The sequence below is a fragment of the Myxine glutinosa genome, chromosome 3 (genome assembly GCF_964187855.1).
Source record: "Myxine glutinosa chromosome 3, kmMyxGlut1.1, whole genome shotgun sequence".
Lineage (NCBI taxonomy): Eukaryota > Metazoa > Chordata > Myxini > Myxiniformes > Myxinidae > Myxine > Myxine glutinosa.
In genome coordinates, this window is record NC_136263.1 from 184079434 (window position 1) to 184091447 (window position 12014).

General features: G+C 50.7%; 1 protein-coding gene across 3 annotated transcripts in view; it reads right to left on the reverse strand.

The window, feature by feature from the left end:
* The window catches only part of LOC137416443 (cytochrome P450 1A1-like), a 31894-nt gene extending 21400 nt beyond the window's left edge, over positions 1–10494 (reverse strand). For 2 of the 3 annotated variants that reach the window (XM_078774813.1, XM_078774812.1), the window contains exon 1: positions 10156–10346. The gene's annotated coding sequence lies outside the window, so the exon portion shown is untranslated. Of the gene's footprint in view, positions 1–10155 lie in introns of all 3 variants that reach the window. The other variant, XM_078774811.1, reaches the window with a different exon arrangement.
* Positions 10495–12014: the final 1520 nt, after the last annotated feature.

Here is a 12014-nt window from a genome sequence, read left to right on the forward strand (position 1 = left end):
GTTGCTGTGGCCTATCTAAGGGTGCTACCTTTAACCTTTAATGTCATATTTACAAGTGATTATTTATTTACAAGTGTGGGTTCTCAAAACCGCAACAGTATGTATGTATGTTTGTGAGTATGTACAAAACAGGGAAGAATAGCCATTTGCAGTCCCTCAATAAGAAGTGCCAAATATTATATTATGGTACCTATCATTGCTTGTCCGGGTATTGCCATATACAGTGCATTCAGAAAGTATTCAGACCCCTTCACTTTTTTCACATTTTGTTATGTTGCAGCCTCATGCTGAAATCGTTTAAATTCATTTTTTCCCTCATCATTCTTCACTCAATACCCCATAATGACAATGAGAAAACAGGATTTTAGAAAGTTTTGCAAATTTATTAAAAAGTAAAAACTGAAATATCACATTGACATAGGTATTCATACCTTTTGCTATGACACTTTAAATTTAGCTCAGGTGCCTCCCATTTCTCTTGATCATCTTTAAGATGTTTCTACATCTTGATTGGCGTCCACCTGTGGTAAATTCAATTGATTGGACATGATTTCGAAAGGCACACACCTGTCTATATAAGGTCTCACAGCTGACAATGCATATCAGAGCAAAAACCAAGCAATGAGGTCGAAGGAACTGCCTGCAGAGCTCAGAGACAGGATTGTGTCGAGGCACAGATTTGGGGAAGCCTACAAAAAAAATTCTGCTGCATTGAAGGTTCCCAAGAGCACAGTGTCCTCCATAATTCTTAAATGGAAGAAGTTTGGAACAACCAGGACTCTTCCTCGAGCTGGCCGCCCGGCCAAACTGAGCAATCGGGGGAGAATTGCCTTGATAATAGAGGTGACGAAGAACCCGATGGTCACTCTGGCTGAGCTCCAGGGATCCTGTGTGGAGATGGGAGAAACTTCCAGAAGGACAACCATCACTGCAACACTCCTCCGATCTGGGCTTTATGGCAGAGTGGCAAGACGGAAGCCTCTCCTCAGTGAAAGACACATGAAAGCCCGCTTGGAGTTTGCAAAAAAGCACCTAAAGGACTCTCAGACTGTGAGAAACAAGATTCTGTGTTGGAACAAGATGCTCTGTTGGGAATAGAGCCTGTGATTGATGCTGTCAAGAGGAACAGGTTGAGATGGTTTGGTCATGTGTTGAGGAAGGATGAAAGTGACTGGTTGAGAAGAGTGATGGAAATGAATGTAGAAGGAAGAAGAGGACGGGGTAGACCAAGAAAGACTTGGCTAAAGATGGTGGAAGAAGAAATGCGGGAAAGTGGGTTAACAAGGAGAGATGCAGAAAATATGGCAAAATGGAGAAGATTGTCATGGGGACCGCAAGGCTCTCCCCCGCTCTGGCAGGGAAAATGGCCTTAAAATGCATGTTGTTGTTGTTGTTGTTGTTGTTGTTCTTCACATAGCTGGTCTCTATGGGCAGTTGGCAAGAAAGAAGCCATTACTGAAAAAGACGCATGTAAAAGCTCGTATGTTGCGAAAAAGCATCTTCATGATACTGCATGCATGTGAAACTTTTTGTGGTCAGATGAGACAAAACCTGCTGAAAACCTTGATGATGAAATCCTTGTGTGGAGCTGGAACCTCCCCAGATGAGAGAGCAGGAGAATCCTTGATGAAAACCTGCTCGAGTCAGCCATGAAGCTAAAACTGGGTCGGAGATTCACATTTCAGCAGAAAAATGATTTCAAGCACAAAGCTAAAGTCACACTCGTGTGGCTGAATAATAAGAAAATAAATGTTCTTGAGTGGTCTAGTCAAAGTTCTGACATGAACCCAAATGAATATTTATGGTGAGACTTGAAGATTGCAGTCCATCGACGATTGCCATCAAATCTAGCAGTACTAGGGCAATTTTTACGGGAAGAATGTAGAAATACTTCACCATCTCACTGTGTAAATCTGGTAGAGACCTAACCAAAAAAAACCCATAGCAGTCATTTTTTTCAAAAATTGCTTTCACCAAGTACGGACGCATGGGGCTGATTTTTTTATTTATTTATTTATTTATTTATGTTGAAGGCTCCAGTCACAGACTATATCATCCTCATCAAAGCCAGGCATTAAATAAAAGCTGCATTGCTAGAAAAGTGAAGAAAGAGAGAATTGTCGAAGAGTTTTAGAGGAAGTAAAAAATCTCCTTTTTGAAAAGGGGAAAAAAACGTAAGTGTTTGGAAATTCGTGGGAAGGTAATGTTATGGATTCGTCACTTCCGTTGTTGTGGTTTTCATCCACTGTAAACATTTTTGATTCCATGTACTATTATTGTTGTCGTTTAAGGGAAATAGATATTGCTATTTTCAAAAGATAAAAAAGTTAATGTTTTAAATGAAACCGGAACCGGACGACGTAGAAGAGGAGGAGGAGAGAGAGAAGGCGGAGCGAGTCGTCGGACAAGAAGCCGAGTTGCTTCAAGGTCCTGAGCGAACGTTGTTGAACGAGAGTCGCTAGTGAACTTTGGGTTTCCCGGGAAAGGGATTCCTGCAACAGAGTTGTTATCGTTGTGACAGATCAACCTGTGTGTCAGGTTTTGGCGGTTGAGTCCGAGGAGAATCATCATCGGGCCGTTATGCCTCGAGAACGGGCCGTCGGCCATTTTGACTCATGCGCATTGTGCATTGCGCAAGGTCTTTGCTTTGCTTCAGCCGTTTTCACCGCATTCAGATGTTTATCTGGTGTGTGTAATGTGGATTTTGAAGGTAAATCTGCGGTTCGCCGATTTGGAGCCGTGAAGCGTCCATACCCGAGGGTGTGATTTCCCAGTCGCCTGGAGGGCGCCTTTGGATTTCCCAGTTGCCTTGAGGGTGCCTTTGCGCAGCTTTGGCCACGTGACTGTGACTGTCATCCGAACAGGATTCTGGTCTCAATTAGACATCGTTCTGATCGATCGCTGGAGCGGATCGACTTTGGCTTGAAGCCGGGATCAACTTTGGTTTGAAACCGGAATCAACTTTGGTTTGAAGCCGGGAAAAAGACATTGGGAATGTTCTTGTTTCACTCACTTGGAGCACAGTGAGTTATATATTACGAAACTGATGGTACCATCAAAGGATATATAGATTTTACTTTTGATTACTATTATTGTTGTACTGTTATTCTTGTGTGATCTTAATACAATATTTGTTTGTTGGTAACAAGTTTTTAATTTTTTTTTGTATACTGAATCGAGGCTCGTGAAAGAGCTAACATTTACTTCACAAACAAATCAACCAGACAAACAAAATATATAAAAGGAGGGAGCGGCAGACAAGATGGGGAGAGAAGGGGAAGCACACAAACACAACATTTGAGAGCAGGGAGATGTGTGGGAGGGAGAGGGCTTGGGGTGGGGGGGTGGGAGAAGTATAAAACACAAGGACACCAAGGACTTCCAGGACAGAAGTTGGTATTTCAAAAAAGTGGAATTGGGGTGAAATTAGCGGGGGTAGAAAAGATCAAGGTTTTGGATGGGGGAAGATAAGAGATGGTGATGAACAGCTGTTTTAAACACCTGGAGGGTGGAGTGGGATTGAAGAGAGTGAGGGAGTTTGTTCCAGAGGCGGGAGAAAAGTGGAATGAAGGAGTGAAGTTGAGCGGAGAGTCTTGATTTTGGCAGTTTAACCATAAGAGGGTTGCAGGCAGATCTTGTGCGACCTATAGGAATATTTGCGGGACAGAGCCCAGAGAGAGCTGGGGGGGGGGAGGCGGGGGCTAGGGCAGAGAGGAGTCGGTAGAAGACGGAAAGACCACCAACCTGCCTGCGGTGAGTGAGTGAAAGGCCCTTGGAGTTAGCTTCATCGTGGGAGATTCCAATGATTTTGAACGCTTTGGTTTCAACAGCGTGAAGACGAGCTTGGTGTGAGGCAGGAGCACCAGCCCAGAGGGGAGAGCACTATTCCATTGAGCTGTGGATGAAAGCCTTGTATGTGGTGAGGAGCTCAGGTGTGCCAAGGAAGGACTTCGCACGATGGAGGATGCCCAGTCGGTGACTGGCTTTGGAGGCCAGATTTGAAATGTGGTTTTCCCAGGAAAGATCATGGCAGATAGTGAGACCCAAAAGCTTGAGTGACAGAACTTCTTGGAGAGGATTATTCAGAAAATGGATGGGAGGGTTGTCCAGTCGGTCTTTTCGGAGAGACATCATAAGAGTGTGAGATTTGTCAGGTTTGAAAGACATGTTCCACTTGTTTGCCCAGTCTGTGATTTTGTCCAGGTCTGCAGAGAGTGAGGAGGCTGCAGACTGCCGATCTGAGGGATGAAGAATGGAGCGACAGAGAGTAGAGGCATCAGCAAAGAGATAGAGAGGATTTTCAAGAGAGTCAGAGAGATCATTGATGAAGACCAGAAAAAGCACAGGGCCCAGAACACTGCCTTGGGGAACTCCAGCCTGAACAGGAGGAGGAGATGAGAGAAACCCATTCAGGGCTTCACCATTGTTTCAGGTTGATTCATTCAGATTCAGACACCATTGATTCAGATTGATTGATTGATTCAGGGCTTCACCTTCACCTTCACCATTGATTGATTGAATTGGTGTGGCTTCACCATTCATCTTTGACATACAGGATAACACATTTTTCTGCTGTGACTCCTCTCGGGGCTTGGAGGGACACCGTGACCGGGGGTTGGGGAGGAGCACGTAACAGTAAAGCAACAGAAATTGTTGGAGTGTAGCGGCTACCGCTGGGTTTTCACAATCGCCTTGCACCTATCAAGGACGCGGAGCGATCACCATGCCGGGCTCGTCCAGGACGCCCGGGCAGGCTCGCCCTCAACTTGCCAGGCCGCAGCCAGGATGCTGGGCCACGCCCCCTCTCGCCTTTCCTGGGCAAACGCTCCGGGATAATATGTATATATATTGCTGCCCGATAAACGGGCTTTTCAGAGTGCCTGAGTGTTTGGTTTGATTAAAGCAACTCGGATGAATTCCAGCTTTTTGTCGCGTCCATTCTTCCGATCGACGTGGGAGCCCCAGCTCCTTCAGTGGTGACCTACCGACATGGACACGGCAGTCGCCCTTAAACTGCCTACCTTCTGCGAGGCTCACGCGGCGGTTTGGTTCGCACAGGCGGATTCCCTGTTCGCCCTGCGAGGCATCACGGCCGACGACACCCGCTTCCACCATGTGGTAGCAGCGCTCGGTTCGGCCACCGTGGCCCGCGCCCTGAGCCTCCTCGAGAGCCCGCCAGCCGCTGACAAATACGGCGCGATTAAGAAGCTTCTCCTCGACGCTTTCGCCCTCCCATCGGCGGAACGCGCAGGGCGCCTGCTCGACCTGCCCGAGCTCGGCGACACGCGCCCTTCCGAGCGAATGGACTACATGCTTTCACTGCTCAGCGAGCACTCTCCGGCATTCCTGTTCCGGGAGCTGTTCCTCCGTCAGCTGCCTAACCCGGTACGCCTCGCCCTGGCAAGCACGACGATCACAGATCCCCGGGCCCTTGCCAGAGAAGCCGACAAGATCTCCGCCGCAGGTCAGCGCATCGCAGCGGCGACATGGGACCCACCGCCGTCCGACGCAACACCCATGGCGCCCGAGCACCCGGCACGGTCGACGACCGAACTGCCGACGCAATTGGCGGCCGCTACACCGAGCCGACCACCTCCAGCACGACGACCGGGGCCTCCACCTGACCAAGCGTGGTGTTACTATCATGCCAGGTTCGGACAGAAGGCCCGGACATGCCGACCCCCGTGCACCTTCGGCAGGCCGGGAAACGGCCGGGCCGGCGTTCATTACCAGCCATGAGCGCCGGCCACACGGGCAACTTACTGTTCATCACGGATAAAGCGTCCGGACGGCGCTTCCTGTGCGACACCGGCGCCCAACTGAGCGTCATACCCGCCTCTGACCAGGACAGGCAATCCGCGGTTTGCGGCCCCTCCTTGGTTGCGGCCAACGGATCGACCATCCGCACCTTCGGCCCGCGCAACGTCACCCTCTGCTTCGGCGGCCAATGCTTTGCTTGGACGTTTGTAACCGCAAACGTGCCCATGGCTCTGCTAGGCGCTGACTTCCTCTGCGCACACGGACTGCTGGTGGACGTCCAACGGCGTCGTTTAATCAACGCCGAAACCTTCAGCTCCCTGGTATGCACATTGAGCAGCTCCGCGCCGACCGAGCTGGCATGCGCCGTCCCGGCGGCGAACGAGTTTGCTCGCCTGCTCACGGAGTTCCCGGCCCTCACGCGGCCGACGTTTTCGGCCGTCGCAGTACGGCATGGGATCGAGCACCACATACCAACCACGGGCCCGCCGGTCTACGCCAGGGCCCGCCGCCTCGACCCAGCCAAGCTCGCCGTGGCAAAAGCCAAATTCGACGCGTTGGAGCACCTCGGCATCATGCGGCGCTCCGATAGCGCGTGGGCCTCGCCACTGCACATCGTGCCAAAGCCGGGGGGTGGATGGCGCCCGTGTGGCGACTACCGCCGTCTCAATGACGCTACCACCCCCGACAGGTACCCGATCCCGCATATCCAAGACTTCTCCGCCCGTCTGGCGGGATGGGTCATTTTTTCGAAAATTGATCTCATACGGGGATATCACCAGGTACCTGTCAGGGCGGCCGACGTCCCTAAAACGGCAGTCATCATGCCGTTCGGCTTATTCGAATTCTTGCGGATGCTGTTTGGTCTCAAGAACGCGGCTCAGGCGTTCCAGCGCTTGATGGACGGCGTGCTGCGTGACCTGCCGTTCCTTTTCGTTTACCTGGACGACATCCTCGTCGCCAGCACGTCCCGGGCCGAGCACCTCCTCCACCTCCGAACACTGTTCGGGCGCCTCAGCGAGCACGGCCTCATCGTCAACCCGGCCAAATGCCACTTCGGCACGACGGCCGTTGATTTTTTGGGCCACCACATCACCAAGAACGGGGCCGTGCCGCTGCCAACCAAGGTCGAGGCCATCACCACGTTCCCGCGTCCCCGCACCATAAAGGCCCTGCAGGAATTCCTGGGAATGGTGAATTTTTATCACCGCTTCGTGCCCCGCGCTGCTCAACTCATGCGGCCCCTCTACGAAGCCCTCCGGGGCAAGCCGGCCAACACGACATCGCCTGGTCCGCAGCAATGGATGCGGCCTTCCAAAGCTCAAAGCGGGCCCTCGCCGACGCAACACTGCTCGCTCACCCGGTGCTCAACGCTCCCATCGCTCTCACCACGGATGCCTCCGACTACGCGGTGGGCGCCGTACATGAGCAATGGGTGAACGGGGTTTCGCAGCCACTCGCTTTTTTCAGCCGGCAGCTCCGGCCGAACGAGCTCAAATACAGCACGTTTGACCGGGAGCTCCTCGGTCTACACCTGGCCGTCCGCCATTTCCGCCACCTCCTGGAGGGCCGACCTTTCACGGCGTTCGTCGACCACAAGCCGTTGGTTTACGCCATGGCCAAGGTCACGGAGCCGTGGTCGGCCCGCCAACAGCGCCACCTCTCCGCCGTGTCGGAGTTTACCACGGACATCCGGCACGTCGCCGGCAAAAAAAACGCCGTGGCCGACTGTCTTTCCCGGGCCAGCGCGAACGCGGTCCACCTGTGCGTGGACTTTGTGCTTATGGCGGCGGACCAAACCACCGACACCACGGTGGAAGCCCTCCGGGCGGCGGACACAGGCCTCCGCCTGGCCGACATCCCCTTCGCGGACACTGTCCTGCTCTGCGACGTCTCCCAAGGCCAGCCTCGCCCCATCGTGCCCGTCACCTGGCAACGCCGCATCTTCGCCTCCCTCCACGGCCTTTCCCACCCGGGCCGGAAAGCTTCCCAGAAGCTGGTGTCGGCGCAATGCGTCTGGCACGGCCTTCGTCGGGACGTCCGCGATTGGACCAGCACCTGCACGGCCTGCCAACGGGCCAAGGTCCGCCGACACACCCAGGCCCCGCTGGCACCTTTCACCGTGCCCGAACGACGTTTCGACCACGTCAAAGTGGATCTGGTGGGCCCCCTCCCCCCGTCACGGGGGTTCACACACCTGCTCACCATGGTGGACAGGACCACCAGGTGGCCGGAGGCCGTTCCCCTCGTCTCCACCACCACCGCCGACGTGGCGCAGGCTTTCATCGCCACCTGGGTCGCCCGCTTCGGCGCACCGGCGGACATCTCGTCAGACCGCGGACCACAGTTCACCTCCGAGCTGTGGGGCACGGTCGCCCGCAACCTGGGGGTCAAGCTCCACCGTACTACGGCCTACCACCCCCAAGCAAACGGGTTGTGCGAGCGATTCCACCGCTCCATGAAGGCCGCGCTCATGGCCGGCCTTCAAGACGGCGGTTGGGCCGACCGGCTGCCGTGGGTCCTTTTGGGCCTCCGCACGGCCCCCAAGGAGGACCTCCAGGCATCCACCGCCGAGCTTGTCTATGGCCAGGCGCTACGCGTCCCGGGCGAATTCGTGCCCGACTCTACCAGTCCCTGGTCCGCAGCTCACCAGCGCTCGGACCTCCAGGAGGCCGCCCGACGGTTTGCCCCCGTGCCAACATCCCACCACGGTGACCCCCAGTCCTACGTCCCCCCAGCACTTCGCACAGCGGAGTATGTTTTTGTGCGTCACGACGCACATCGGGGGCCACTCCGGCCGCCGTACGACGGGCCCTTCCGGGTGCTGCGACGGGACGACAAGTCGTTCGTCATCGACATCGGCGGCAGGTCGGACCGGATTGCGGTGGACCGCCTCAAGCCGACGCACGTGGACGTCGACCACCCACCACGGGTGGCCCTTCCGCCGCGGCGAGGCCGCCCCCCGTCCACGGTGCCCCCCACTCGACCGCCCACCACCACACCGGACCCCCTCCCACGACCCGCCAGGGGTCGCTTCGGCCGGGTCATCAGGACCCCCCTCAAATTGACCCTGCCGGTGCAAGTCGATTCTGGGGGGACGTGTGTAGCGGCTACTGCTGGGTTTTCACAATCGCCTTGCACCTATCAAGGACGCGGAGCGATCACCATGCCGGGCTCGTCCAGGACGCCCGGGCAGGCTCGCCCTCAACTTGCCAGGCCGCAGCCAGGACGCTGGGCCACGCCCCCTCTCGCCTTTCCTGGGCAAACGCTCCGGGATAATATGTATATATATTGCTGCCCGATAAACGGGCTTTTCAGAGTGCCTGAGTGTTTGGTTTGATTAAAGCAACTCGGATGAATTCCAGCTTTTTGTCGCGTCCATTCTTCCGATCGACGTGGGAGCCCCAGCTCCTTCAGAGATACTTTTAGCTAATGACCAGAAAGATATATTAGTGGAAGAAGATGAGAGGTTGTCACATTTATTTTGGTTCAAGGAATGCTTTGCTTCACAAATAACAAGGTTGCAATCTTTTCTGGCAGATATGAGAGCTGAATGCGAGTCGGAGGAAGAAGAGTTTTTCCATTTCCAAGATGCCGCATCCATTGGACAAATGGCCGCAGAGCAGGAATTATTGAACCAAGAGTTGGTAGGAGAGATAGACTTGAAAGAGAAGAGGATATAAGCATCCATTCCTGCACCAATAACTTCAGCTATATGTTCAGCAGAGATAGAGGCAGCACCCGAGGAGAGGCTTTGTAGGGAAAAATCAGAAAATAAGTTTAGTAAACGTGTCCAGTCAGAGCTATTGAAATACCAATACTGGTGTTTAGTCAGAGCAGTCAGAGGAGGAGGAGTGGTGGTAAGTAAAGTAATGGTCACAACATTGTGGTCAGAAGAACCAATTGGAGGTGAAGAACAAATCCAAGGCATTGGAAGGGTGGTCATGACGATCTGGGATATGGGAAGGGTTGGTGATAATTTGTTCCAAATCATTGACAATGGAAAATGTAAAAGCTTCAACTCCCCCAACATCCATGTGGGAAGATTTCCCACAATCTTTTTGTAACCAGTTGAATTTTAATTTGTACATGGTTTTTGCAGGTGTTCATGACATGTAACCTCCTTCAACTACAACAGTGTTTAGTTTGATCTCTTTAGTTATGAATAAAAAAGTTCATTTGGAAGAAATCTTTCTCCATAATTTGTAATTCGCTCGATGTAAGTTCGCAAAATCGTCACAATATTATATCAATCCATCAAGTCTCATATCGCATATAAAGGATGCCTGCGTTGCTTTACCTGTGTTGATTTAATTACAAGATTGTGGTCAAGGAATTCAACCGAAAATCAGGAACATTCAATTGCATTGCCTCGAAGGTTCGTAATTATACTCTTACCAACAAAAACGAAGAGGGAAGCTCTCGCTTTGCCGAAATGGGAACTTCTTGATAATTCCGTTTTCCACTTTGCCAAGATGCACAATCGCTCGTGCAAATTGCCCTTCTCTGCGTGCTCGGTTTGCCCGCTTTTATGGCAGGCCCCCGGACCCAGCAACCAATTGAGCATTCCTCGTCCCCCGCATGAATCTGGCTCACATTGGTGAACCCGTGACCCAAGTCACTCTGTAAACAGTGTCTGCGCACAAAGCGTGCCCCCACTCCATCGGGTCAAAGAGTGCTGCAGCACCCCCACTCCATCGCGTGGTCGCCATTTCACAACAGTTGCATTTTCCAATCGCTGGATAATGGGTTACATACGGTGGGGGCACTTGCGCTTTTTTTTTTTAGCTAAATGATTGTTTGATGTAAATCAAGGCTCTTTTACGAGTTGACTGTTATTAACACGATGTGTTCACTATTCGTTATGAGCGCACGTGACAGCGTTTTGTAATCACGTGTGTGTGTGTGTGTGTGTGTTATGGGGAAAATAAATTAATAATTTTGTCAAAAGGTCAAAGGTCAGCATCACCTAACATCATAAATTTTCATCCAATTGACCTGGAAATTTAATTTACCATTTGAGCTTGGTCAATTTCGTAAAATTTTCAACAAAGCTTTATGATGAGAGTATGGAGAAGAAAAAATAATAATTTGGTCAAAGGTCAAAGGTCAGTGTCAAATAAAATCGTCAAATTTCATGCACTTGACTTGAAATTTTCAGGATCTGCATTTTGAGTCACTGAATTGGTTCACCAATCAAAATCTTGAAGCCGATTGTTGTTGTTTTTCGATCAAAAGGTCAAAGGTCAGTGTCACATAAAATCGTCAATTTTTATGCTCTGAAATTTTAAGAATTTGGATAATGCGTCACTGAATTGGTTCACCTATCAAAAGTTTTAAGCCGATTGTTTTTGTTTTTTTTAGATCAAAAGGTCAAGGTTGCATTAAATCATAAATTTTCATCTAATTGCCCTGAAATTTTAACAATTTGCATATTAGGTCACTGAATTGGTTCACCAATCAAAAGTTTTAAGCCGATTGTTTTGTTTTTTTTTAGATCAAAAGGTCAAGGTTGCATTAAATCATAAATTTTCATCTAATTGGCCTGAAATTTTAAGAATTTGCATATTGGGTCACTGAATTGGTTCACCTCTCAAAAGCTCGAAACCACTTATTTGTCACCCTGCACTCACGAAGCGAAAACAGGGTTAAGCAATCGGGTGCGTACGTGTCTGCATTTTTAAAATACATTTTCTCGACAACTGTTGTTCCGATTGACACGAAATTTTACCATCGGAGCGCCTTCACCTGTAGAATTGTTTTATTCATAACTATGACATCGTAAGTCACGTGGTACGGACGTCATATTGGAAAAACGTTACACCACTATATGTCCCAAACTGCTCAATGGAAAAAATTGAAACATGGCTCATTGTCAAGTACTCCCAATGGAGAATAAGATATATTGATGATGATGTCATTGATGCCTTCATTATGATGTCATAATTCAACAAGTACAACGCTTTATCTGATCAGTATGAAAAAAAATTCTCTGCAACTTAGTCCAATGGACATGAAATTTTCACCATAGGAGTACTTCCTCCTGTAGAATTTTTCATTGATAATTAGGACGTCATTGGTCACGTGGTACAGGCGCCATCTTGGAAAAATCGAAAAACGTTGCACCTCTATTATCTCCAAATCCGCTCCATGGAAAAAAAATGAAACGTGGCTCATTGCAAAGAACTCCGCATTTGGGAATAAGTGTTGTCAATGATGACCTCATTTTTGCCTTAATTATGACGTCATAATTCGAC